General features: G+C 47.6%; 1 long non-coding RNA gene across 3 annotated transcripts; it reads left to right on the top strand.

Annotated features, from left to right (window-relative positions):
* Positions 1-116: 116 nt before the first annotated feature.
* Positions 117-24,540, top strand: LOC122223100. Of its 3 annotated transcripts, none has more exons than XR_006204043.1 (3): positions 117-179; positions 19,546-19,620; positions 23,412-24,540. It is a non-coding gene; the product is annotated as an uncharacterized LOC122223100 (long non-coding RNA). The 3 variants fall into 3 exon arrangements; XR_006204044.1 differs by lacking the exon at positions 117-179 and adding an exon at positions 16,772-16,807 and having other exon boundaries at positions 23,840-24,540; XR_006204042.1 differs by lacking the exon at positions 117-179 and adding an exon at positions 16,772-16,807.
* The last annotated feature ends 336 nt before the right edge of the window (positions 24,541-24,876 follow it).

Raw genomic sequence — 24,876 nt, 5'->3', positions numbered from 1 at the left:
CCTCGCCCCCCAGCAGGTTCCCGCCTCCCGCTCCAAACTACCGGGAGGCCCGGAGCCAGGAAGAGAAGGATGGAAGGATGCCCAGGGCTCTGGCCATTAGTCCCCTTCTGTCATGCAGTTCAGTGGCACGGAGGAGATGCTCCTTGAGCAGCTGCCGGACCCGGAGTATGAGTGACGAGGTAAGTACCTTTGGGGCGCGAGACCTGTTAGTCTGGAGTGACCAGGTCGGGGAGAAGGAGCAGCCTTTTCACCACGAAGGCAGTGCTGACTTCCACCCCGACCGTACTGCCCTCCGAGGGTCTCGGGGGCGGGGGTGGGGGGGGGCTCTCCCCCCCCTCTGCCACCTCGGAGACTAATAATTTTGGGGCGGCCCCCTTAACTGCGCATCTGTACCGCGCCTCACAGGTTACGGGCATTGTGGATTATCACGCCAACTGCGCCGGGGATCGTTTGACTCGATAGGTCACCAGAATGAGCTTCGAGGAAGTACAGTAACTTCTTAGGTCCCAGAGCCAGGTTCCAAATCCAGGCGTTCCGTCGCCGGGCCGCTCGCTGTGGTCAGAGTCTGCCCCTGCGAGGCCTCAGCTCTGGGGACCCACGCTCACCTCCAGGCTCCCAGTCCAGACCTGCCCCCGCCGGCTCTGCCTCTGCCCCCCCCCCCCAAAACCTCCCTCCACCCCACCTCTGGCCCGCCCCTCAACTCTACCAGGTCCTGCCCTTTGCCTTTGACTGTGTCTTCTCTCGTCCTTCTCTTGGTCCAGGCCCCACGGCTCCTGTCTCCTCCTGTCCCCAAGTGCTGCAGGCCTGCAGTGGGGACGTTCGTGCTTGCGCTCACCCTCGTGTGCCAGCCCTGTGTGTTCTGTTCTGTGCCCCCCACCCCCCGCCCCGGCCCGGGAGAGAATGAGAGGCAGGAGACGAGCCTGCCTGCAGCCCCGTCCAGGTGCCCCGGCTGTCCTGCCCTCTGGCTTTCTCCTGGTGGGTTTTGGCCTCTCTCTTCATTCTGCCGCTCTCGGTAACTAGTGTCGTGGGGTTGCGTACCCCGGGCTGCTTCTCACTCTGTTCCCTCAGCTCCGTGTGCCTCTGGCTGCCAGGGAGCGGGGCCGACTCACTGGAGCCCGGGCCAGGCCGTGGGGCCCCTGGACCAGCTGTCTCACATGGTGCCCGTGACCGTGCTACAGAAGCCCCCCCCCCCAGCCCAAGCAGGCTGAGGTGCTGTTCCCCCAGGAAGGCCTGAGAGGAGCCCAGATCTGCACCCAGGACGTCAGCAATCTGCACCTCGTGATGTAGCAGGAGGCCAGGCGAGCGAGCGCCGTGGACAGGCCCTCAGGCTGCCCATCTGTCCAAGGACGGAGCTTGAAGTTGCCCCTTTTTAATGGTGTGCACACACCTGGGATGTCATGAAGTCGTATGTAGTGTGAACACTTTGTAATGTGGATTACATGTGCAACAGTTCATCTGCCTCGGTGCTGAACCAGCTCCTGTCCCTTTACCTCGATTCTAGGGGAGAGAAGCAAGAACAGGCAGTCACCAAATAAGTTTTGGAAGGGAAAGAAGACTCATGAATTTAGTGTGTTTCTTTTACGTTGGTGACAAGGCTGGGTTGAATGATTGATTGGCATATACTCCAAATGCTCAAAACCCCAGTGTTCTCGGAGGCCCGCTTTGAGAACCGTTGGGGTAAGTGACCTCAGAAGGTCTTTGTTGGCAACTCCGGGTGTTCAAGACCCCTCTGTCTGGTCCCCCGGCCAGTCATCTCCCCCCCACCCGGCTCTGGCACTCACCAGGCTCTGTCCTTACATGTGTACCTCCGGTGCCAGTAGGGGACCCTCCTCCCTGCCTGAAACTGTGCCCAGCCACCCAGGCCTCAGCCACAGTCCCCTCCCTGCCTCTCATGCTCTGTGCTCACGGCCCAGCCCACCCCAGGCCCTGTCTCTGCTGCTTCCTTCGCCAAGATTAGCTGCCCGGCCGCCTCTACCCTCTGAGAGGGTAAACGGCCTCCAGTGTCGCAGAGGGAGGCCTTCCAGTAGAAGGCATCCATCCGTGTGGAGTACTGGTGGTCCCCACTCGTATGCGACTGTAGTCACAGACAGGCGCGAACGGAATGATAGGCGTGTTGTTAAGTATCCAATAAGCAAATTATATAAGAAAAGTACCGCTTCTCCAATTTTGTTTTCCCGGATCCCAGTCTTGGCACTGGACAGATAAACGTCGGGTACCACGTGTGACAGGGTCTCTGTCTCTTGTGATTTTAACCCCGTTGCCCTGCACGGTGCTTGGTGATGTGAGAGCTTGGTGTATTAGAGCTATTACTAGACAAGACTCTGGTCGGTAGGGACAGGGCATCAGGATGTCAGGACAGGAGGAATGTCGGAGATCAGCCAGTTGTCTCACTTTTAGGAGCAGGCCCAGGAGGAGGAAAGTTCTCATCTGGGGTTGAAAGTTTGTGCCTGCCTCCGTCGCCCAGATTCATGTCGATGCCTTAACCTCCAATGTGTGTATTCAGAGATGGGGCCTTTGGGATGCAGTTAGGGTAAGATGAGGTCCTGAAGGTGTCGCCCCAGGATGGAATTGGTGCCCTTCTAAGAAGAGGAGGACCGAGAAAGAGCTCTCTCCGTGCACGCGTGCCAAGGAAAGGCCAAGTGTGGACACGGTGAGAAGACAGCAGTCTGCCAGCCGGGAAGAAGGTTCTCAATAGACAGGGAATCTGCCGGCACCTCAGTGTTGGACATCCCAGCCTACAGAACCTTGAGAAATAAACGTCTGTTATTGAAGCCACCCAGTCTCTGGTATTTTGTTACAATGGCCCAAGCGGACTGACAGTTCTTGTTCAAAATCCTTTTGTTTCTGAAAAGTGTGACCAGCCCTGTGAACTCTGCCAGGTGCTACAGATACAGCCGTGAACAGAACGAAGGCCCCGCTCTCACGCACTGCTCATTCCAGAAAAAGACGGACGAGAAGCTCGGGCTGTGCCCAGTCCTACAAAGAAAATAGAGTGGGATAACCTGACGGTGAGGTGGGTCAGATGGTGAGGAGATGGCCGTCTCTGGGGGTGGCCTCTAAGATTGGACCTTGAAGACAAGAGCGAGCTAGGCTCTTAAGCCAGGGAAGAGAGTTCCAGGGAGAGGAAATGGCGAGTCCCGTGCAGGTTTCATTTTCTGTGGACATTAGAAATGGCAAGAGGGTTGCTTCTCGTTAAAAGAAATGCTGTTTTAGAAGAGTAAGTGGCCCCAGCGCGTTAACCGTAAACACGGCGCAGAATTGCAGTTTTCCACAGCAAGAGTGACTTCAGGCTTTGGCTGAAACAGCTGAGTGGACCGTGGTACTACCACTTGAGGTGCAGATGTGGCCTGGAGATGTGGCTTGGGCAAAGGGAGAAAGACCAGGAGTGCTGTCTTAGCCGTGCTGAGTTTGAGATGTCTGGGATACCTCCAGTTGGAGTTGTTGCATGGATCTAGAGCTTAGTCGGGACTAACAGCATAAATTGAGGAGTCATTAAAAATATACAAAATGACCATTCAAGCCGGGGCCTGACTGGGCTCACTTACGGAGACGTGGCTGTGCCTGTGGAAGCGGGAGAAGAATGTGTTTCAAGAAGGAGTCTACAAGGGGGCGCCTGGGTGGCTCAGTCGGTGAAGTTTCCAACTCTTGATTTCCGCTCAGGTCACGATCTTGTGGTTCGTGAGCTGGAGTCCCTTATCGGGCTCTGCGCTGACAGTGCGGAGCCTGCTTGGGATTCTCTCTCTGCCCCCCACCCCCTGCTCTAAATAAATAAGCTTAAAAAAAAAAAAAAAAGGAGTCTGCAGAACCTGCTGCTTGGGGCTAAGTAGAGTGACCATTGGATTTGGTCACACGGTGTCTGATGGTGACATCAGGGAAAGTTTCAGTGCTGTGACAGGGGTATTGCCCTCTGGGGTGGGTGTGGAGGAAAGGGGAGGGGAGGAGGGTTGACCTTGCTATGAGCTCTGCTGGGGGGTCTTGGAGAAGGTAGCTCCGAGGGTGTGTTAAGCTGGAGCCCAGGAGCCTAGGCGTGTGCACTGAAGGAAAGTTTCAGGAGAAGGGGACCGATTGATGAGGCAGAACGGGGAGGGTGCGGTCAAAGGAACAATATTCCGGAAGCTAACAGAGATGAACCCCGGGCACAGAGGTGTGTCGGCATCTGATGGCAGCTTGCAGCTTCCACAGTTTCCGATGCCAGGCCGATCTCGTTTCCTTTCTCCTTCACACAAGATTGTTTTTCTTTTTTCTTAAGTATTTTAAAGAAATGATCATTTCACCCACAAGCATTTTATTACATATCTTCACAGACAAGACTTTTATTCCTGATAGCCAGCATACCGTTATCCCACCTAACAAAACCAACTGTAATTCCTTAATATCTTCTCCTACCCAGTCTGTTTTCAAATGTCCTCCATGATCTCAGATGGCTTCCAACAGGTCGTATAATTCAAGATGCAGACAGCACGTGGTTGATGTGCCTCAAATGCCCTGTAATCTGTAACAGCCCTCTTCCTTCTTTAGAACAGAGCGGGTAGACTGTCCTGTAAGACTTTCTGGATTTGGTCGACGGCATCCCAGACTTGAGACTCGGGTTGAATTCTTTGGGCACGGATCCTCCACAGAGGTGGCTCCACGTTTGGTGCTCGTTGCATCGGATCAGGAAGTGCGCAGTGTCAGGTGACCCCACTCTGAGTGGTGGTTTAAGGTGGATCTGTGGGCTCCGGTGTCCTCCCATCCATCCTGGTGTCCCCTTATGAACCCGTCCTCTCTGTACCTTCGGCATGTTCTTGATGCGTAGTCATCCTATCCAAGATTACTGTCTTGCCTTTTACTTGAGTCTACGTTGTCTTTCGGGAATGCTTTATAGTTTTAATCATGAGGGTTTCGCACATTCTCGTGGAAGCTATTCTCAGGCATTTTATTGATTCTTTTTGTTATTATAACGATGTCTTTCCTTTCATCATCTTCAACAGGATGTTGCCCGAAGGGTTGTGTGAGTCTGCAAGTATGTATAACATGAATTATCGTTTCCTGTAAGCCAGTTTTATAGTCTTCTGTATTACTAAATTATCTCCTTATTTATAGCAGTTTTAATTTACTTTTTGGGCATTCCAGATATATAATGATAGTATCTACAAATAGAGCTATTATCTCCTCTTTCTTTCTAATTCTATGGTTATAACTGTCTTCTCTTGTCTAATACCGCCAGCGCTGTGGTAAGTAACGGAGATACTCGGCATTCTTTCATTTTCTTCATTTTATCAGGACGGCCTCTAGAGTTTTCCCCATTAAGTATGATCCTGGCTTAGGAGCTTGGATGTTTGTATTTTAGCATGTTAAAGAAGTGTCTTTCAGTTCCTTTTTTAGAATTTTATCTTGAATGGGTATTGAGTTTTGTTACACGCCTTTTTCATTTCTAAGGAGATGATCCTATGATACTTTTCTTACACTCTGATGATATCGTGTTAATATTAGGTTATGGACTCTTCCTTGCATTGCTGGAATGAACCCCACTTGGTCATGATGTAGAATGTGTTCATGTGCTGGTGGATCTCTTTGCTGATATTTAACATTTTTGCATCACAGCAAAAGAGGTCTAGAATTTTTCTCTACCCCCCCTTCCTCTCTGTGTCAAGTTTTGGCATCTAAGTTATATGCGCTTTATAAAAATAATTTGGAGACTTTTCTCGTGTTATATCCTATTATAATATAAGTTACATTAGACTTTTTTTTTAAGCTTGGTAGAACCCATTCATGCCTGGTGCCTTTTTAGAAGGAGCACTTGTACAGTTTTCTATTTCTTCTGTGAAAATTGGTCTAAGTCCTCTCTCTCTCTCTCTCTCTCTCTCTGTACTGGAGTTAAGTAAGTTTTCCCGGGAAAGCATCAATTTCACCTAGGTTTTATATTTTATCTTCACAGCTATTCAGATTAGTCTCAGGACTTTTAATATTCTCTCTGGGGGATTACTGCCCCTTGTCTTTTCCTATTTTGTCTTTTCTGTGTGTTATCCCACTTAGTAAAATTAGGTTTGTCTGTTTCCCAGAGAACCAACTTTTTGATTCATTCATTCTTTTTTGTTTGTTTTCTATCTCACTGGTGTCTGTTTTTATATTTCATTCTTTATTTCTGTACTCCTTTGTTCTCCTTCTCCCGTTTTCTAGCTATTTCAAGTGGGTGTTTATATCCTTTTTAAAATTTGTAGCCAGATATGTAGCAGTTTTATTTAAATGTAATTGACATCCCATACAATTCACATATTCAAAGTGTGTAATTCAGTTGTTTTTTTCATATTCACATAGCTATACAACCACCACCGTGACCAATTTTAGAACGTTTTCATTACCTCAGAAAGACACTGCACAGCCACTAGCGTGGACTCCGTGATACCCCCAAACTTCTCAGCACCAGACCATCGCTGATCTCATTTCTGCCCTATAGATGCAGCTATTTTGGAAACTTCATATAAATGGAATCCTACACTATGCGGTCTTCTGTGACTGGATTCTTTAGCATCATATTTTCAAAGGTCACACATGTTCTAGCAAGTTTCAGTATTTCATTCCTTTTTATGACCAAATACTGTTCCATCATATGACTACTCCACATTTTATAAATTCATGGACATTTGGGTTATTTCCACTTTTTGCCTCTTATAAATAATGCTGCTACAGGTTTTCACATATAAGGTTTTGTGTGGACATATGTTTTTATTTCTCTTGGTTATATACCTGGGAGTGGAATCGCTGGGTCATACGGTAACTTGTTTTTGACTTTTTGAGGAATTGCCAGACTGTTTTCCACGGTGGCTGCATGTCCCCACCAGCAGTGTGTGAGAGTTCCTATTTCCCCACACCCTTGTCAACACTTAGGATGTGGCTTTCTGATTCTAGCCATCTAGTTGGTGTAAAATGGTATCTCATTGTGGTGTTGATTTGCGTTTTCCTGACAGCTGATGATGTTTATACATTTTCATGTGCTTATTGGCCATTTGCATATCTTCTTTGAAGAAATGCCTGTTAAGATCCATTGCCCGTTTTTTTAAGATTGAGGTATAATTGATGTACAGTGTATTAATTTCAGGTGTACGACCTAATGATCCAATATTTGTATGTATTGTCAGGTGATCACCACAGTAAGCCTAGTTAATATCCATCACCATATAGTTATGAAATTTTTCTATGATGAGAACTTTATTTTATTTATTTATTTATTTATTTATTTATTTAATGTTTATTTATTTTTGAGACAGAGCATGAACGGGGGAAGGTCAGAGAGAGGGAGACACAGAATCTGAAACAGGCTCCAGGCTCTGAGCTGTCAGCATAGAGCCCGATGCGGGGCTCGAACTCACGGACCGCAGAGATCACAACCTGAGCCGAAGTCGGCCACTTAACCGACTGAGCCACCCAGGCGCCCCTGTGATGAGAACTTTAAAGATTACTTCCTTAGCAACTTTCAAATATACAATACTGTATTATTAACTGTAGTTACCATGCTGTATATTACATCTCCATAACTTGTTTATTGCTATTTTTTAAATGGGGTTATTTTCATTTTTATTACTGAGGTGTAAGACTTCTTTATATATTTGGATTCAACTCCCTTATCAAATGTAATTTACAAATATTTTCTCCTAACCTGCACGTTGTCTTGCCACTTGTTTGATGGTCTCCTTAAAAGCACAAAACTTCTTAATTTTGATGAATTCTAACTTATTTTTTCTTTTATTACTTGTGTTTTTAATATTATATCTAAGAAAGCTTTGCCTAACTCAAGGTCATGAAGGTTTAGTCTACATTTTCTTCTAAAAGTTTTATGGCTTAAATTCTTACATTAAAGTATATGGTCCATTTTGAGTTAATTTTTATGTATAGTGTGAGGTAGGGATCCATGTGTATAGCTAGTTGCCTCAGTGTCGTTTGTCGAAAAGACTATTTTTCCCCCATTGAACTGTCTTAACACGCTTGTCAAAAATCAATTGACTATAAAAGTAAGGGTTAATTTCTGGATTCTCAATTCTTTTCCATTGATGTGTGTGTGTGTGTGTGTGTGTGTGTGTGTGTGTGTGTGTGTATACATATACACAATCTGTTTTTATGTCTGTCCTTATGTCAGTACTACACTGCCTTGATTGCTCTATCTTTGTGATAAATTTTGAAATTGAGAAGTATGAGTCCTCCAATCTTTTTCAAGATTGTTTTCGTTATTCTGGGTCCCTGGAACTTCCATATGAATTTCAAGATCAGTTTGTCAATTTCTGCAATGAAGTCAGGGGAGATTTTGATAGAGATTATGTTGAGTCTGTAGATCAATATGCAGAGAATTCCTATCTGTAATCTGCTCAGGCTGCCATAACCAAATGCCACAGATCAGATGTTTTGTTTCAATGGTTACCTTTATATTAATATCACAGGGTGGCATCCTTACTGCTTTGTAACACTGTCCAAGGAACATTCTGTAATGATGGACATGCTCTTTATTTGTGGTTTCCAATGTGGAAGCTACTAGCTGCATGTGAGGGCACGTGGGTGGCTCATTTGGTTAAGTGTCTGACTTCGGCTCAGGTCATGATCTCGCAGTCCACGAGTTCAAGCCCCATGTTGGGCTCTGTGCTGACAACTCAGAGCCTGGAACCTGCTTTGGATTCTGTGTTTCCCTCTCTTCCATTCTCCTGCTCACACTCTTCTCTTTCTCTCTCTCTCAAAAATAAATATTTAAAAATATTAAAACAAAAAAAGAAATGAAGTGTGAATTGTGGCCAGTATAATTGAGAAACTGAACTTAAGATTTTATTTTAATGCTAATGAATTTAAAATTTAAGTTGCCACATACAGTTGGTGGCTACCATGTTGGACAGTGCAGGTCTTTTGGTTCCTTACTATGAACAATATTGAAATTAGTAACCTCTTCTTTCCCCCTCTTCTTCTCCCCCAAAGTACTTAAAGTGGTATCTGTTTAGTGCTAAATGGTACCTTTCAGGGCACCAGCAAGCTTACTTTCTATATAATTTTTCCCTTCTCTCCCCAGTTTTGATAGCTGAATTACATCTTTGTTATCAGAGGATATGACAAATACATAGTGTTCTTCACCCTATGCCTATTAGTCTTTATTCTACAGTTAAATATATTCAGTGCTCCTCAGTAGCTCTTAGCAAAAGCTTCTCTAAACATTTCTTGGTTTTCTGAAGCATATTATTTAGTAGATTACTCAGGAAGGCCACACAGTCACATTATTCCCTGATTCCCTCAACTTTATCACAATTTGTCTATAGCCTTCATACTTGAAGGGCATTTGGGCTGAATTTAAAAAAATGGCTCAGAGTGCCTGGGTGGCTCAGTTGGTTAAACATCTGACTTCAGCTCAGGTCATGATCTCATGATTTGTGAGTTTGAGCCCTGCATTGAGCTCTGTGCTGACAGTGTGGAGCCTGCCTGGGACTTGCTCGCTCTCTCTCTCTCTCTCTCTCTCTCTCCCCCCTCTGGCCCCCTCCCCAGTTGCACTCTGTCTCTCTCTCAAAATAAGTAAATAAAAAACTTTTCAAGTAATGACTCACATTTTCTTTCTTGGGTATCTGTACTATGTTACTTAATTTTGTCCATTGTGTTTTAACTTAAAAGTATTGTGCGAAGGTGTAATACCTTGTAAATTACCTGGTCATTTTACCTATGCCAAAAGGATTTCTATTCTGTAAATTCTAATAAAATTAACAGACAGTGTCTTGGAGTTGACTGTTCTGGTCCAAGCACAACACCGTCCTGTTTAAATATACAGGTTCAAGTCAGTTTCTTGGTTTGTTTTCAGGAAAGTTTTCTTTAATAGTGGCTTATATTTGTTCACTCGACTACCTTTTACCTTCTGTCCTTGTGTTGTGTTGGGGGTGGGGTTGGGGAGGGGCCTATTATGCATATGTTGGATCTTCTTTGCCTCTCTTCTCTCCATCACTTTCTCTTGAATCCTTTTGATCTTTTTCTTCGACTGATTTTCTTTTTGTGTTTCCACTTTATACACTGTTTCTTTTTTTCTATCCCCGTTACTCTACTTGTTTTTGTCATTTGAGGAGACTGGAAAACCATGCCACTCTCACCACCTTGCCCCGATCCTTGTTGTACTTAAAAGATACTTTGTTACTCTTTTTTTTTCCTCTCTCACCAAATAAGTTTATTTACAAAGTGGAAATACCTTTAGAAGCATACTAATTCTAAGAGATTCTTCCCCATCTGTCTATACCAGATGAGTCAACATGAACTGGTCCAGTGAAGTCATTGTCAGTGAGTGAATCCTCTTTGTGATAGCAAGTGAACTTCCAATGGCAAGCACCATTTATAAATCTAAGTGTGATATTTTCCAAGAAAGTGTTCTTGCAAATACTTTACTATAACGAGCATTCATAGTTTTGAGGTGAAAAATCAACAGCACTTGGAACTATTAAAACTGAACATTTCAATAATATGGGAGAGCTCTTTGCACAAACTCAACTTTGGAACCTGGTCCCGATGATGATGTGGTACTTACACAGCAGGTTGGGTTGATTGAGATGCTGATGACCTGGGCCTCGGGGCTTGGAGGGCCAAAAAAGCCAGAATCTAGGGTACTTGGCTGGTGTGCTCTGACCTGATGGTGCCTCCCTCCAACACTGGCCTCATCACCCACCAACCAAGGACACCAGGGAGCCGTGTCCACTGCCCTGCCTTTTTGGTTGGATTGTACTGGGTTAAATATCTGCGTGTCTCATTTCTACTGATCCGCTAACCTCGAGGGTCATGGATATCCACAGTAAACTTTCATCTTGGAAGGCACGCACAAATTTAGCCTATCTTGTGGAAGAAAAATAGACTCTAGCCATAATTTGATAATTCCGTCTGGCTCATCATGAAATCTGCAATTGTTATAATCTGTACACCAGTCAGGGTACACCGTCCTTGTAGACAAGATTTAATTTAGCCTGGAAGAGTCTAAACGCAGGTATTCCCTTAAGAGAGCGATTCCAGTAATCCAGAAAAAAGGGGAGGAGAGCTGCTGCTATGATCTTCCTACTATCACTTAAATCCCATTGATCCTTAATTTCCGGCACAGTCCGAAGCACACTGTGATTGGGACAAAGCAAGTAATGATGCATTCGGGTTGATAAGATGAGAAGACTCAGGCCCAGATATTTTTGGTAACTCGCCTGAATCACACTGCCACAAGCGAGAAGATCAGGTATTGAATGTTATGCCCAGAATTCGTGATCCCCAAAGACCACCAGGGAGCCGAGTCCAATTCAAAAGCAAAGAGCCTTTATTCGAGCTAGCTCGAGCTCAATCCCCTACCTGCACCAATGCAGTGGTGAGATACTGGAGAGAGGGAGCGAGTTTCAAATCACAAAGGTTTTATAGGGGTCTAGGGGCAGTTGGTGAGGTAATGGCTGTGGCCTCAGCCGATTGGCTGGGGAAGGGTCAGAGTCCTGTTATGCAGATCGCCGGGCATGTTTTGATCAGGAAGTTTGAACGGTTGAGCGGGAGGTTACTCAAGGGGAGGAGGCGTGGTCTGAGGTTTCTGCGATTTTCCCGGAAAGGGGGCATGTCGGGGACATAGTCACTCAAGGTGGAGGACACAGAACAAGATGGAATTGGCCGGCGTAGGTCCACCCTTTCATTCCCCCCTTGTCATGTAGCTTGTGGACCCAATCATGGGACCGGCTGCATTTCTATTTTGTAATCCGGGCATGTATGGTGACAAGGGGAACAGAGTTTGGAGGTCTATGCAAAGTTCTGGGAACCAAGTGTCCCTGGGGTGGCTCTGGGAGGTCTGATTACGTATTGTCCCCAAGCTGGTGTCTATGATCTGCCAGGTGATGTTTTGGGGGGCGTGGGGACTCCCGGCAGCATGAGCAATGACAAGCAGAGTTAACAGAGTTACAAATACTAGGTGGGTCGAATGCGCTGTAGCTTGAGCTTGAGCAGGTTGTGTTGGTCCCAATTGACGGCCCATCGCATGACGAAGTCCTTCCGGATTGAGGAGGGGTCCGCTGGCCAAACGTGGGTGTGATGGACCCAGGTCGTGATGCCGTCTACTTTGAGAGCGGTGGGGGTTGTCAGCACCATGATGTCGGGTCCCTTCCAGTGCGTCTCGAGGGTCTCTCGGTGGTGACTCTTGACGTAGACCCAGTCTCCCGGCCTGTACTGATGAGGTGTCAGGGTCGGGCCAGCCTCATAGATGGCACGGAGGCACGGCCAATTGTCCTCGTGCACCTTCTGGAGCCCTCTCAAGGAAAGAAAAAGTACTTGATCTTTAAACTTAGCAAGAAGTTCAGCTCGAAGGTTGGGAATAATAGGGGGTGGCCTGCCAAACATGATCTCGTAGGGAGTAAAACCCAAGGTGTAAGGAGTATTTCTAACCCGGTAAAGGGCATACGGTAGGAGAGTCAACCAGTCCCCACTAGTCTCCATGGTTAATTTGGTAAGGGTCTCTTTTAGGGTTCTATTCATTCTTTCTACCGGTCCTGAGCTCTATAGGAGCCTGGTTCCTTTTTTATTTGATGTGGCTCTCACGTTGGTGAGTTGGCAGGTCTTGCAGGCAGATACACCTTGCTCTATTTTGGTGTCCTGTTGGTGAATCTTGATTCCGGCATGTCGGATTAAGTCTTTTAATTTTCGGGTCCCCATGTGAGTAGACCGATGCATGTGCTCTAATATTGAGACTCCGAGCTGGTCTGGCAGCACGAGCTCCTTGTTAGGTGTATACCACCATCCCTTTATCTCCTGGGCCATGGGGAGTTTCTTGATCCGCTGTAACTCCTCCTGGGAGTATTTGGGCTGGTCTGGTAAAACCGGGTCTCTGGGTCCAGTAGTTGTATGGTCATGGTGGGGACTGAAGTAAGGGCTACTGCCTTGGCTGCCTGGTCAGCCTTTTGATTACCTCTAGCTACTGGGTTATCAGCTTTTTGGTGCCCTTGGCAGTGGATAATGGCTAGCTTGGCAGGAAGCCATAAGGCCATAAGCAGGTTAAGTATCTCCTGCTTATTTTTTATAGTCCGTCCTTAAGCCACTGGGTGGTTCCAGAGGCCTAAGGCTTGAGCTAGAACACCTTTTGCTATTCCCTTATGTTCGTCTACAAAGAGGTGGAAGGGCTTCGTAATGTCTGGTAGGCCCAGGGCTGGGGCACTTAGGAGGGCCTTTTTTAACTGATTCTTTTTCAGCCCATTTAAATGTTTTCCCCTCTTTGGTAGCTTCATATAGGGGCCTGGCGATCTCAGCAAAACATGGAACCCAGAGGCGGCAGTAGCCGGCTGATCCTAGGAATTCTCTTACTTCTCTTCGGGAGGTGGGAGTAGGGATCTTTAGGACAGTTTTTTTTCTGGCATCTGATAACCACCGCTGTCTGCCCTCCAGGATATATCCCTCTCCCTGCATATCTGAGCCTTCTTTGCGGATACCCGGTACCCTAAGGCCCCCAGGGTAGCCAGCAGGTCCTGGGTCCCTCGCTCACAGTCTTTGGCCGTGTCGGCAGCAATCAAGATGTCATCTATGTACTGCAGGAGGGTGAGGCCAGGGTGCTCCCTTCTGTACTCACCCAGGTCCTCGTGTAGTGCCTCGTCGAAGATGGTGGGCAAATTTTTGAATCCCTGAGGTAGCCGTGTCCAGGTGAGTTGCCCACTGTAGCCCTCCTCCGGATCATGCCACTCGAAGGCGAACAAGGGTTGGCTCTGGGGTGCCAACGACAGACTGAAGAAGGCGTCCTTTAAATCTAGTACAGTATAGCAGACCCTGGAGGGCGCCAAGGAGCTCAAGAGAGTATATGGGTTGGGAACAGTTGGGTGTATGTCCGCGACCCTCTTATTTACTTCCCGGAGGTCTTGTACCGGTTGGTAGTCATTTGTGTGAGGCTTTTTGACCGGCAGTAGGGGTTGTTCCAGGCAGACTGGCAAGGAACTACTACCCCTAGGCGTCGTAGTCTCCAGATGTGTGGCTGGATCCCCTTCTGGGCCTCCTGAGACAGGAGTATTGTTTGATCCTTACCGGACTCTCTCCTGGCTTGAGCTCTACCAGGCCTGGGGTCCTGTGAGCGGCTAGTCCTGTCTCCCCCGCCCCTCCACCGTCTCTGCCCAAACCGAGGGGAATTCTTGTAGCCATCTGTCTATATTATCTTCTCTTGGGAGCACCTCCTGGTGGAGGCGGTATTCATCCTCCAGTTTCATGGTCAGGACCCAGATGGGGTGGCCCTTGCCATCGGTGACCTGAGGCCCCCCTTGTCTGAAAGTTATCTGAGCTCCAATCTTGGTCAGTAAGTCCTGTCCTAACAGCGGGAAGGGGCATTCTGGTATTACCATAAAGGAGTGGGCTACCCGGCCCATCCCCAAAGCTACCGTTCTTCGGGTAGTCCATGAATACTGGCTCATACCAGTTGCCCCTTGTACCCAGGACTTCTTGCTGGCTAGTTTTCTTTGTGGGGTGTGGAGGACCGAATGTTGTGCTCCGGTGTCGACAAGGAAGTCAACAGGGGTCCCCTCCACTTTAAGAGTTACCCTGGGTTCGGGGAGAGGGTCCAAACCCCGACTCCCCTAATCACTCAGTTCATCTAGCTCTAGGACTTTTACTCGATCAGTCTTGCCTCCCTTCCCGCCGGCCTTTTTCGGACAATCTCAGGCCCAATGCCCTGTCTCCTTGCAGTATGCGCACTGATCTTTCTGCAGCCTCTGCTTCCCCCCCTTGGTGGTTCCTTTACCTTTTCTTGCGTCGTCTGCCAGCTGCCGGAGACGGTGGTCTTGTTCCTCAGGAAAGTCAGCAGTGGTAGCTAGTAGTATTCTGGCCAGGTTTCGAGTCTGCTTACTGCTGGCAGCTGCCATGGCGCGAGCCTGCTTGTCCTCAGGAGGCTCCCGGTTATTATATACCTTTTCGGCTACCACCAGTAAGTCCTGCAGACTTTTTTCTTCTACTCTATCTATTTTCTGTAATTTTCTCCTAATGTCTATGGCCGATTGGTTTACAAAGGCCATGATAACAGCTGCCTTGCTTTCCGGAGCCTCTGGATCCATGGGGGGGGTATAGGTACGGAATGCCTCCATGATCCGTTCTAAAAAGGCAGCCAGAGATTCATCTTTTCCCTGTTGTACATTTCCTACCTTGGCCAAATTGGTTGGCTTTCTAGCAGCCATTCGGAGACCCCCCATTAGAGTCTGGCGGTAGACCCGGAGCCTCTCCTTACCTTCTGCCTTGTTGAAATCCCACTGGGGCCAAGTTAAGGGTAAGGAGGCATCTATCTGAGCCTGGTTGGTGGTGGGATTCCTGTCTGCTCCCGAACTAGTTTTCGGGCCCCATTGAGGATTCTTTCTCTTTCTTCAGTCGTGAACAGGACCTGCATAAGCTGCTGGCAATCATCCCACGTGGGCTGATGAGTAAAAAGAACAGAGTCTAATAAATCAATAAGCCCTGCCGGTTTCTCGGAAAACTTAGGATTCTGAGCTTTCCAATTGTAGAGGTCACTAGCGGCGAAAGGCCAATAGTGATGGGGCTGATTCCCCTCTGCCTCTGGGGGTCCGGTGGCTCGCAGGGGCAGAACAGTGGAGTCGGCGGCGGAGGCGGATTGCTCCCTCTGAGCCCTTTGTCTGGTAAAGGGCGGGCTTCCCACTGGAGGGTTTCCGCCTCCCGCTCTCGGAACAGCGCCTGCCTCCCCCGGAGGGGGAGGATGGTGTTCTTCCAGCATCCTAGGGGGGTTATATGGGGGAGGAAAAATTAATTCTTCTTCAGTCCCCCCTTGTAGGACAGGGTAGAGGGGTGCTGAAGGCTGAGTAAGACTTTTCTTGTTTTCCTTCTTCTTTGTCCCCTGCAAAGCAAGAATGGGTTTTGACTCCGGAGGGAGTGGGGCTAGGAAGGGCTTAAGCCAAGAGGGTGGGTAGAGGGGTAGTCTGAGTCTGTCCCATAACATCCGTCCAGTAGGTCCACAGAACAAAACAGAGAAACACAGAAACAGACAAACAGAGGGCCCTTAGAAACAGTCTTCCAACTCCATGGAAGCAAAACTGAAAGCTAGCTCAGACCTTTGAGGGGCTTCCATGTCCCTCCAAAACTGATGAGGGGATTCCACGTCCCTCCAAAACCGATGAGGGGATCGTCCCTCCAAAACCGAAAGCTAGACGATGGCCTCACGCTGACCGGCGGGAGCGACCCGCCTCGTCTCAGACCTTTGAGGGGACTCCACGTCCCTCCAAAACCGATGAGGGGATTCCACATCCCTCCAAAAGGGAGGATCGGAACATCTTCCGAAACTCCTGGCCCGTGGTCCTCCAGTGCGTCCACTTAGACCGCGTCAGGCACTATCAGAATTTCAGAAATGAGCTCACACAGAAAAGACAGAACAAACAGACAGACATAACCGTGGCCAGTCAGGCTCTCCGGGTCGGGGGTCCCTCGGGGGTCTTGGGGATCCCGGATGAGCCCCCAAATGTTATGCCCAGAATTCGTGATCCCCAAAGACCACCAGGGAGCCGAGTCCAATTCAAAAGCAAAGAGCCTTTATTCGAGCTAGCTCGAGCTCAATCCCCTACCTGCACCGACGCAGCAGTGAGATACCGGAGAGAGGAAGCGAGTTTCAAAAGCACAAAGCTTTTATAGGGGTCTAGGGGCAGTTGGTGAGGTAATGGCTGTGTCCTCAGCCGATTGGCTGGGGAAGGGTCGTGGCCTCGGCCGATTGGCTGGGGAAGGGTCGGAGTCCTGTTACGCAGGTCGCCGGGCGTGTTTTGATCGGGAAGTTTGAACGGGTGAGCGGGAGGTTACTCAAGGGGAGGAGGTGTGGTCAAGGTGGAGGACACAGAACAAGACGGAGTTGGCCAGCGTAGGTCTACCCTTTCATTGAATACACATCTGTTTTTACCCCCAAGGCCAAGCTTTGTCCACTCTACACACTGTGACGTAAATTAACATTTCTTGTGATATGGTTAAGATCTCAGCGGGGCAGGAGGGCGTGCACTTGGAGATGCTTGGCTCCTCCAACATAAAATGGCACACTTAAGAGGTCAAGATTAGGCCACCTCCAGGACCACCTGTCATGCGAGGTCAAAGCCCCCTATTATCCTGCTGAACTACCGTCAACAGAATTGTATGATTCTGTAGACCGTAGAGTTCGTTCCTTGTGACTCACAAAACATCAACAGACCCGTTTTCTATAGTTAAAAAAAAAAAAGATTTAATTTAGCCTGACGCTGCCACCTCCATGTCACCCTTCACTGTCACTCCAGTAGGGCCTCGCACTCCTCCCCACCATCACCCCTTACTTCAGAGCGCCAGCATCCGCTGATTTCGTCTGGCTTCTGGATGCTCCGCCAGGCCTCTCACTCTTGTTCCAGACACATCACTCCATCCCACACCGGGCACCGCTCGGATTCCTTCACCACTGTAGGTGACAGACTTTGGGGGCTTGTTTGGAGTTAAGTTTGAGGGTTTGGGGAGGTTTGTGGGTTAACATTCAGACGATACCTTACAGTGGGATATTAGACCCTCGTTTTGCAAAACTCTCTTAGCCACTGCTAGATTAAAACCCCTCCCCTCCCCCATTAAGCCCAACACTTCTTTTTGGGCTCCTCCCTCCCTCCCAGACCCTTCCTTCTATAGCTAATCCTTGAAAAGCTAACATTCTTACTTTAGTGTGCAGAACAACTGGTTCTGTGTGCCTCGGGGCTAGCTCATCAGTGATTCAATGCCCCATCTCTGTGTTCTGGTAAATAAAAGACAATCCCAAAAAGAAACTATGTCTCTGTCTCCTAGGAGCCAGGGCTGCTGTGGCCAATTATGGGTTCTTTATTTTCTGTCTCCTTTCTTGCTCGTGTACCTACTCAGAGTGTTTGAGCTGAGAAGGAAGAAGGGCGGGAGAGTTTGCACAGACAGGACCCATGGAGGAACACTTACTGGAAATCATGTGGGAGGTGGCCCGCTGCAGGGAGTCCTTGGGTGCTCCTGGTGGGCAGAGGCCAGGAGAGGGGACTGAGCCAGGCCCAGGATTGAGAGCAGGCCCGCTGGGCTAAGAAAGTGCCATTCTAAGAACCTCCCCCTCGGGGAGGTATGGTTCTAATGATGCCTCTTTCATGCACATGAAAATAGGATCTTTGATTGCCCACTTTGCTCAAAGTTAACAGAGTTGGTAAGTAGCAGGCTTGGAGTAAAGGGGGCTCCTGGCCCTGGGCACGCTCTTGGTCATGGTGTTATTATTGTGCACTCTAGGAAGACAAGCACACTTAGATGGAATGCCAGTCAACCTCCTTACTCAGACCCCCAGTGAAGTGTTTGACCTCTCAGAGGCACCGTTTCCACACCTATAATAAGATAGGTGCATTGAAACCTATCTCGTAATGTTAAGTTCAAATCAATGTGAAGTCTACCATCAAAGTAGGTTCGATAAAAATCAGTATTCCTTCTTTTATGACATTTTCTGTATTTTGTGAAAAGGATCATTAACAGCATCTTTACGGTTGCTTTAAGCCTGATTGAAGCATCTTTAATCCGTTTCTAAGATTGTTTTACTTTGTAAAAAAGTCATAAGCATTGAGGGACAAATCCAGTGCCTGTTCCTTGATTTTGAGTTTAATAGAATTTAAACAGGAGGGAACGAATGACTATTGGTTTGTAGCTAGAGATGAAAAAACGTTGCAAGAATGATCCAATTTGACCTGTAAAAAAAAAAATCACACAATTGGCAGATTGAAGGGCTCGCCTTTAAAACGACTACACATAATCAGGTCGATTTTTGCTCTGTGTTACAACTGCCTTTTCCCCAACATTTCTGCTTTCCTTGGCGACTGTTTAACAGGGTGGCAAGTGCCCTCAGCCCTGTTTCCTCCAGGCTGCCTAAAATGAATTTATCCAGGTGTTAATGCCACAGAAGGAGAAGGTAAACTTGAAATAACACTGTATTATTAGCTTTGTAGCTACTTAAAACAAAGGTCTTTGCATATATAAAGACAAGAATGAAACTCGTATATTATGCATTTTTATTCTCACATTTCTGCATAATCCTTTTCTTAAAGACAGATTTGTAAATACCATACCCTGGATTTCATTCATTAATCCCAGTTTTTAAAAACTCTTTTAATGTTTATTTTTGAGAGACAGAGAGGGACAGAGCACAAGTGGGGAAGGAGCAGAGAGAGAGGGAGACACAGAATCCGAAGCAGGCTCCGGGCTCTGAGCTGTCAGCACAGAGCCCGACGTGGGGCTGGAACTCAGGGACCGCGAGATGATGACCTGAGCCGAACTCTGCGCTTAACTGACTGAGCCACCCAGGTGCCCCACTTTTTAGTTTTTCAAATGAACTCAACTCCTTCGGTTCCGAGAGGCTCCAGGTAATCCGCCCACTGGTTGGCACGGCCAGGTTGGCACTTCCCAAGGTGTGGGAAGCAGTGGAGTCTGGAGGCTGCATTTTAGTCCCAACCACTGACTAATCTGCTCTAGGAACGAGTCCTACCAGCCCCTCTCCGCACTTGAGTCACCTCCTCCGTCAAGAAAGGGAGTTAGGCTAAAATGAAATGACAATGTACGAATTACTGTGGTGTGTAATTAATATAGATTCTCTCCTTTTAGCCTTTTAAAGAAGTACTTTCATTGCCCCCAGTTTCCTGGTGAAGAAACAGCCTCAGGGACGGTTAGCTGTCCAAGGTGAGTATGTGGTGTGGCTCAGATGTTCCCAGAATCGGCCCTATTTCTGGCCTCCAGTTTTCATATGTTTAATGCAGTCTTTGGCCCTGAGCTAAGTGCACAAATACGGAGCTCTCTGGGGCGCACTTTCCAGCACAGAAGGAAGCACCATGATGGGGTAAATGGAAGGCAGGGATCAGGAATACAGGAAGTTCCGGCTGCGGAAGGGCCGACCAAGCAAGCAAGCCCCTCTCAGGAGGGGACACTCCAGCTGAACCCAGAGCCATAAGAAGGTACCGGGGAAACCAATTAAGTCAAGGAGTCAGAGGTCAGCAAACTTTTCCTGTCAAGGGCCAAATAGTAAATATCTTGGCTTTATGAGCCATGAAAGTCTCTGTTGTGGCTACTTGGCCATTGTTGTATGGAAGGCACCCCCGCATAATGCATAAATGATGAGCACGGCTCTCTTCTAACAAAACTTTATTTATAAAAACAGGTGACTGGCCAGATTTGGCCTATGGGCTATAGTTCGCTAGCCGCTGTTTTAGATGGTAAATACTAAGTTATAAGGTACCGGCAGTGAAGGTATTTAGGTAAGTGGGTAGAGAACCATTTGTAATTACTTGTTGGGTTTTTTTTCTCAATTTTTTATTTTTATTTGTTTTTTTGAATTACATTTATTTTATTTTTTATAATTTACAGCCAAATTAGTTAGCATCTAGTGCAACAATGATTTCAGGAGTAGATTCCTTAGTGCCCCTTACCCATTTAGCCCATCCCCCCTCCCACACCCCCTTTAGTAACCCTCTGTTTGTTCTCCATATTTCAGTCTCTTCTGTCTTGTCCCCCTCCCTGTTTTCATATTATTTTTGTTTCCCTTCCCTTATGTTCATCTGTTTTGTCTCTTAAAGTCCTCATATGAGTGAAGTCATGTGATATTTGTCTTTCTCTAATTTCACTTAGTATAATACCCTCCATCCACTTAGTTCCAAATGGCACGATTTTATTCTTTTTGATTGCCAAGTAATATTCCATTGTGTGTGTGTGTGTGTGTGTGTGTACATATATAAATATATATGTATATACCACACCTTTGTCCATTCATCCATCGATGGACATTTGGGCTCTTTCCATACTTTGGCTATTGTTGATGGCACTGCCATAAACATGGGGGTGCATGTGTCCCTTCGAAACAGCACATCTGTATCCCTTGGATATATACCTAGTAGTGCCATTGCTGGGTCGTAGGGTAGTTTTATTTTCAGTTTTTTGAGGAACCTCCATACTGTTTTCCAGAGTGGCTGTACCAGCTTGCATTCCCATTCATTTTTTTAAATGTTTACTTACTTTTGAGAAAAAAAAGAGACAGAGGCATGAGCAGGGAAGGGGCAGAGAGAGGGAGACCCAGAATCCAAAGCAGGCTCCAGGCTCTGAGCTGTCAGCACAGAGCCCGATGCGGGGCTCAGACTCATGAACTGTGAGATCATGACCTGAGCCGAAGTCAGTCGCTCAACCGACTGAGCCCCCCAGGCGCCCCTGTAATTACTTGCTTTTTGGTGGGGCGTGTTTATCTTTCAGCTCATCAATACCAACTTTAACTGCACAAGTGAGCCGTAAGTACATTTTCCTCCTAAGAAAATAAAACATTATAAATCAAAGCCCTTTGAGCACACCCCAAACCTGGAGCCCGTCACAGGAGTATTTTTTAGTTTTGAGTGTATCATTATAGGTTTTGTTTTCAATATAGCACTTATATTTATCAATATCTGATGAGCTGTGTCATACAATTTTAGTTTCTGCTGGCGGGTGAGGGATGTAAGCGGCAGCCTAAGTACAGGAGGGGTCGCACCTCCTGCCTCCCCTTGGCCCTCATCTCCTGCCACTAAGGAGAGGAAGCACTTGATAGGTTTCCCTGGCTTTTGAAGGTCAATCAGGTCATCAGTCAGGCTCATCAGGTAAATAGCATGAAGTCTTTGAAATGGTGGACCCAGCATCATGCCCCATGAAACGCCAAGGCTCAAGGTCCGGAAGGGATCATATACCCTGGGGCAAGACAATGAACGTGTGCTGCTTCCCTTCCCAGTAAAGACAGACTGTTTCTATCCTCTCTGATGGAGATTGCTGGCTTGCAACAATCCATCTTGGAGAGCCTGGGTGGCTCGGTCGGTTAAGCATCCGACTCTTGGTTTCGGCTCAGGTCATGACCTCACGGTTTGTGGGTTTTGAGCCCCGTGTTGGGCTCTGCCCCGACAGTGCGGAGCCTGCTTGGGATTCTCTCTCCCCCTTCTCTCTCTGTCTCTGCCCCTCCCCTGCTCATGCTCTCTCAAAATAAATAAATTCAAAAAATAAATAATCCATCCCAGACCCGGTGAAAACAGATGTACCAGAGAAGCTTCACAGAATTGCCCAGTCGGTCTCTGGCCTTCTGAGGTTTGCAGTCAGGAACTGAAAGTTGAAACAACTATCAGCCCATTGTATGAACATGATTTGGTCTAGCGGTAGTTTTCTGTTGGGTTTAGAAAGTAAGAAGGCAACCTGGGTTCAACCGACTTTGGCATTTTACCTGGCAGATAATTCAGAACAGGGCAGAGGAGTCCTGATTTGCGAAGGAGCGTTTGCAACATGGAATCTAAGCTGGTGAGGGATCAGTGAAGAAGAAACCATTACACGGGATCTTTATATATTCAGAAAATAAGTCCTTTGCCAAATTTCCTCTACATGCTTGTTTTTTTTTTAATGTTTGTTTGTTTGTTTGTTTGTTTAGAGAGACAGAACATGAGCAGAGGACATGGGCAGAGAGAGAGAGGGAGACAGAAAATCCAAAGCAGGCTCCAGGCTCTGAGCTGTCAGCAAACAGCCCCACGCAGGGCTCGAACCCACGAACTGTGAGATCATGACCTGAGCCGAAGTCGGACACTGTAACCGAATGAGCCACCCAGGTGCCCCTATATAAGTGTTTTCAATGGGACCCTTCATTATTTTTTTCTGACTCATACCTGCATACAAGAAAACAGGCTTTGTGTGTTAAATATATAACCACTTGCCTTCTTGAATTGTCTTATCGGTTCAGATATATTCGGGTGGTAAATGTTTTCCTCATGATGATTTGGAAAGTCTGTACAGTACGTTTGGAGGTTTATGTAATCAGTAGCTCGGTTTGTTATTCACCAGCCTCTCAGCCCTCCACCTTGAACGATGATGTAGTGTATTTGTGCTCCCTCCCACGGCCTGCTCTCGCCCACCACCGCCGGTTTTCATTGGTTTAATGAGTCTTAGTTTTTCTGGGAGTTACTTTTCCCCTTTATGTAATAAGTTCCTAACTCTGTTACTTGGCCTTTCCTGAAGCCCTTTCCATGAAGACCCCTATGTACTTACTCTACCCTGCCTTCTCATTCCTCTTCCCAATATTTGGAAGCAAACACTATTACGATTTTCATCTTGTCATACTTTAGAAGCGTAAGGGGCGCCTGGGTGGCTCAGCTCAGGTCATGATCTCACAGCTCGTGAGTTCGAGCCCTGCGTCGGGCTCAGTGCTGACAGCTCAGAGCCTGGAGCCTGCTTTGGTTTCTGTCTGTCTGTCTGTCTCTCTCTCTCTCTACTCTCCTCCGCTCATGCTCTCTGTCTCAAAAATAAATAAACATTAAAAACAAAAGAAGTATAATGCTCCACACTCTAAGCAGAATTCCTAAGAGTGGCTGATTGGGCCCAGATCTTTCTCTAGACCCACACAACACCTCCACTCACAGGGCGCTGTTCCACATACATCTGCAACTCAATACCCAAAATTGAACACGTCACTTTATTTACCCTAGATCTCTGCTGCTCGCATGTTCCCAACTCAGGACCAGTGGGCCAAACGAGACTCCGAGGGCATATCCTTGACTCCACCTCTTGCTACTTCCAACGTCTGCCCATCACCAAGTTCGATCTGTTCTCTCTCCTCAGTCGCTCGTGTGTGTTCATTTCTCTCCATCCCCGCAGCCTCTGCTTGGCTGTGCAGAGGAGGAAGAGAGGGATGGGGACTCAGGGGACTCAGGCTCTGGCCCCGGCTTTGCCACTTCTGATGACAGACCGGGGCACATTGCTGGGGCAACAGACCTGCCTTTCTCCTAGGCTTGCTTTCAGGATCAAAGTTGGAAATCAGACTGTGTGTTTCATTCATAATCTGTAATGGAAAGTGCTGTGTAGATGGCAGTGTCATGTAAAGGTGAGGATTCTTCTACCCTGATTCTTCCTCCAGGAAGCCTCCCTGGATCACCCAGCAGCAGGACAACCACCCCCTCATTCTCTTGCCACACTTTGGCCTCAGTTGCATTCAGTGCTGATGCACAGTCCTTGGCTCTGCGGCGAAACTGAGCCCCGTGAAGGCAGGGACCGACTCCTACTCACTTCTCTTTCCCTAACACTCGGCACAGGGTCTGGCACAAAGTTGAGGTTCCATAAATGTGTGTAGGACCTGGCCAGAGGCCCTCCGGAAGCTCCCATACTTGAGAACAAACAACTGCACCAATGAGTGACAAGGCTCGGGCAGAGCTATCACAGAGAGGAGACTCAGAACGTGAAGTCTTTAATGGTTCCCATGGAGGAAGATGTCCAGTGGGTGACACGGCCCGGAAAGAGCCAGGGCTGGGCTCACCCAGGATGCAGACATCCAGGGACGTGTGACCAGCATCTGTTGCCGTTGGTCAGTGCCCAGGCCACATGGGGAGTGCAGAGTTTCCAACACGGCCCCTGGTTTTGGCCGAGTGGAAGGACACTCACGGCACGTCCTTCATGGTGCTGATTGTGGCCAGTGATTCCGACATACAGGGTGGCCCCGAGGCACCCATGCAAAGTAATTAAACCACCTGTATATTGCCCATAATTCTTTAAAAAAAAGATAAATTTTCCTCATGTTCCTGGACAACCTTTCGTTTGTACATTAAAATCTTTAACACAGTCCCTCGTAGCTAGTTTTTTTAAGTCTTCAGCTCCTTGTAGGTGGGGCCGGGCCACGTTTTCTCACCCTGCCCTGAAGCCAACTGTCACGACGTTTTACGACCAGACTTTAAGGAGGCCACACCACACACGCACACCCCACTCGTGAACACGTGGAGCAAGCATTTAGAAAACACACAGAGCACGTAGGCGGCCACATGATGGCTTCTGGCTCGCATGTGTCAGCACAGTGTGGCCATCCTGAATATGTGCCGGGAGTGATTTTAAACATTTTGATGTGCTTTTCTCTTTGCTCCCTCCCGTACCAAGCTTCTGTCTCAGGTGGCCTTAGACATCCAC

The sequence above is a fragment of the Panthera leo genome, chromosome B3 (genome assembly GCF_018350215.1).
Source record: "Panthera leo isolate Ple1 chromosome B3, P.leo_Ple1_pat1.1, whole genome shotgun sequence".
Classification (NCBI taxonomy): domain Eukaryota; kingdom Metazoa; phylum Chordata; class Mammalia; order Carnivora; family Felidae; genus Panthera; species Panthera leo.
The sequence above is the reverse complement of the archived record's forward strand: the minus strand, read 5'-3'. Positions and strand labels throughout refer to the sequence as shown.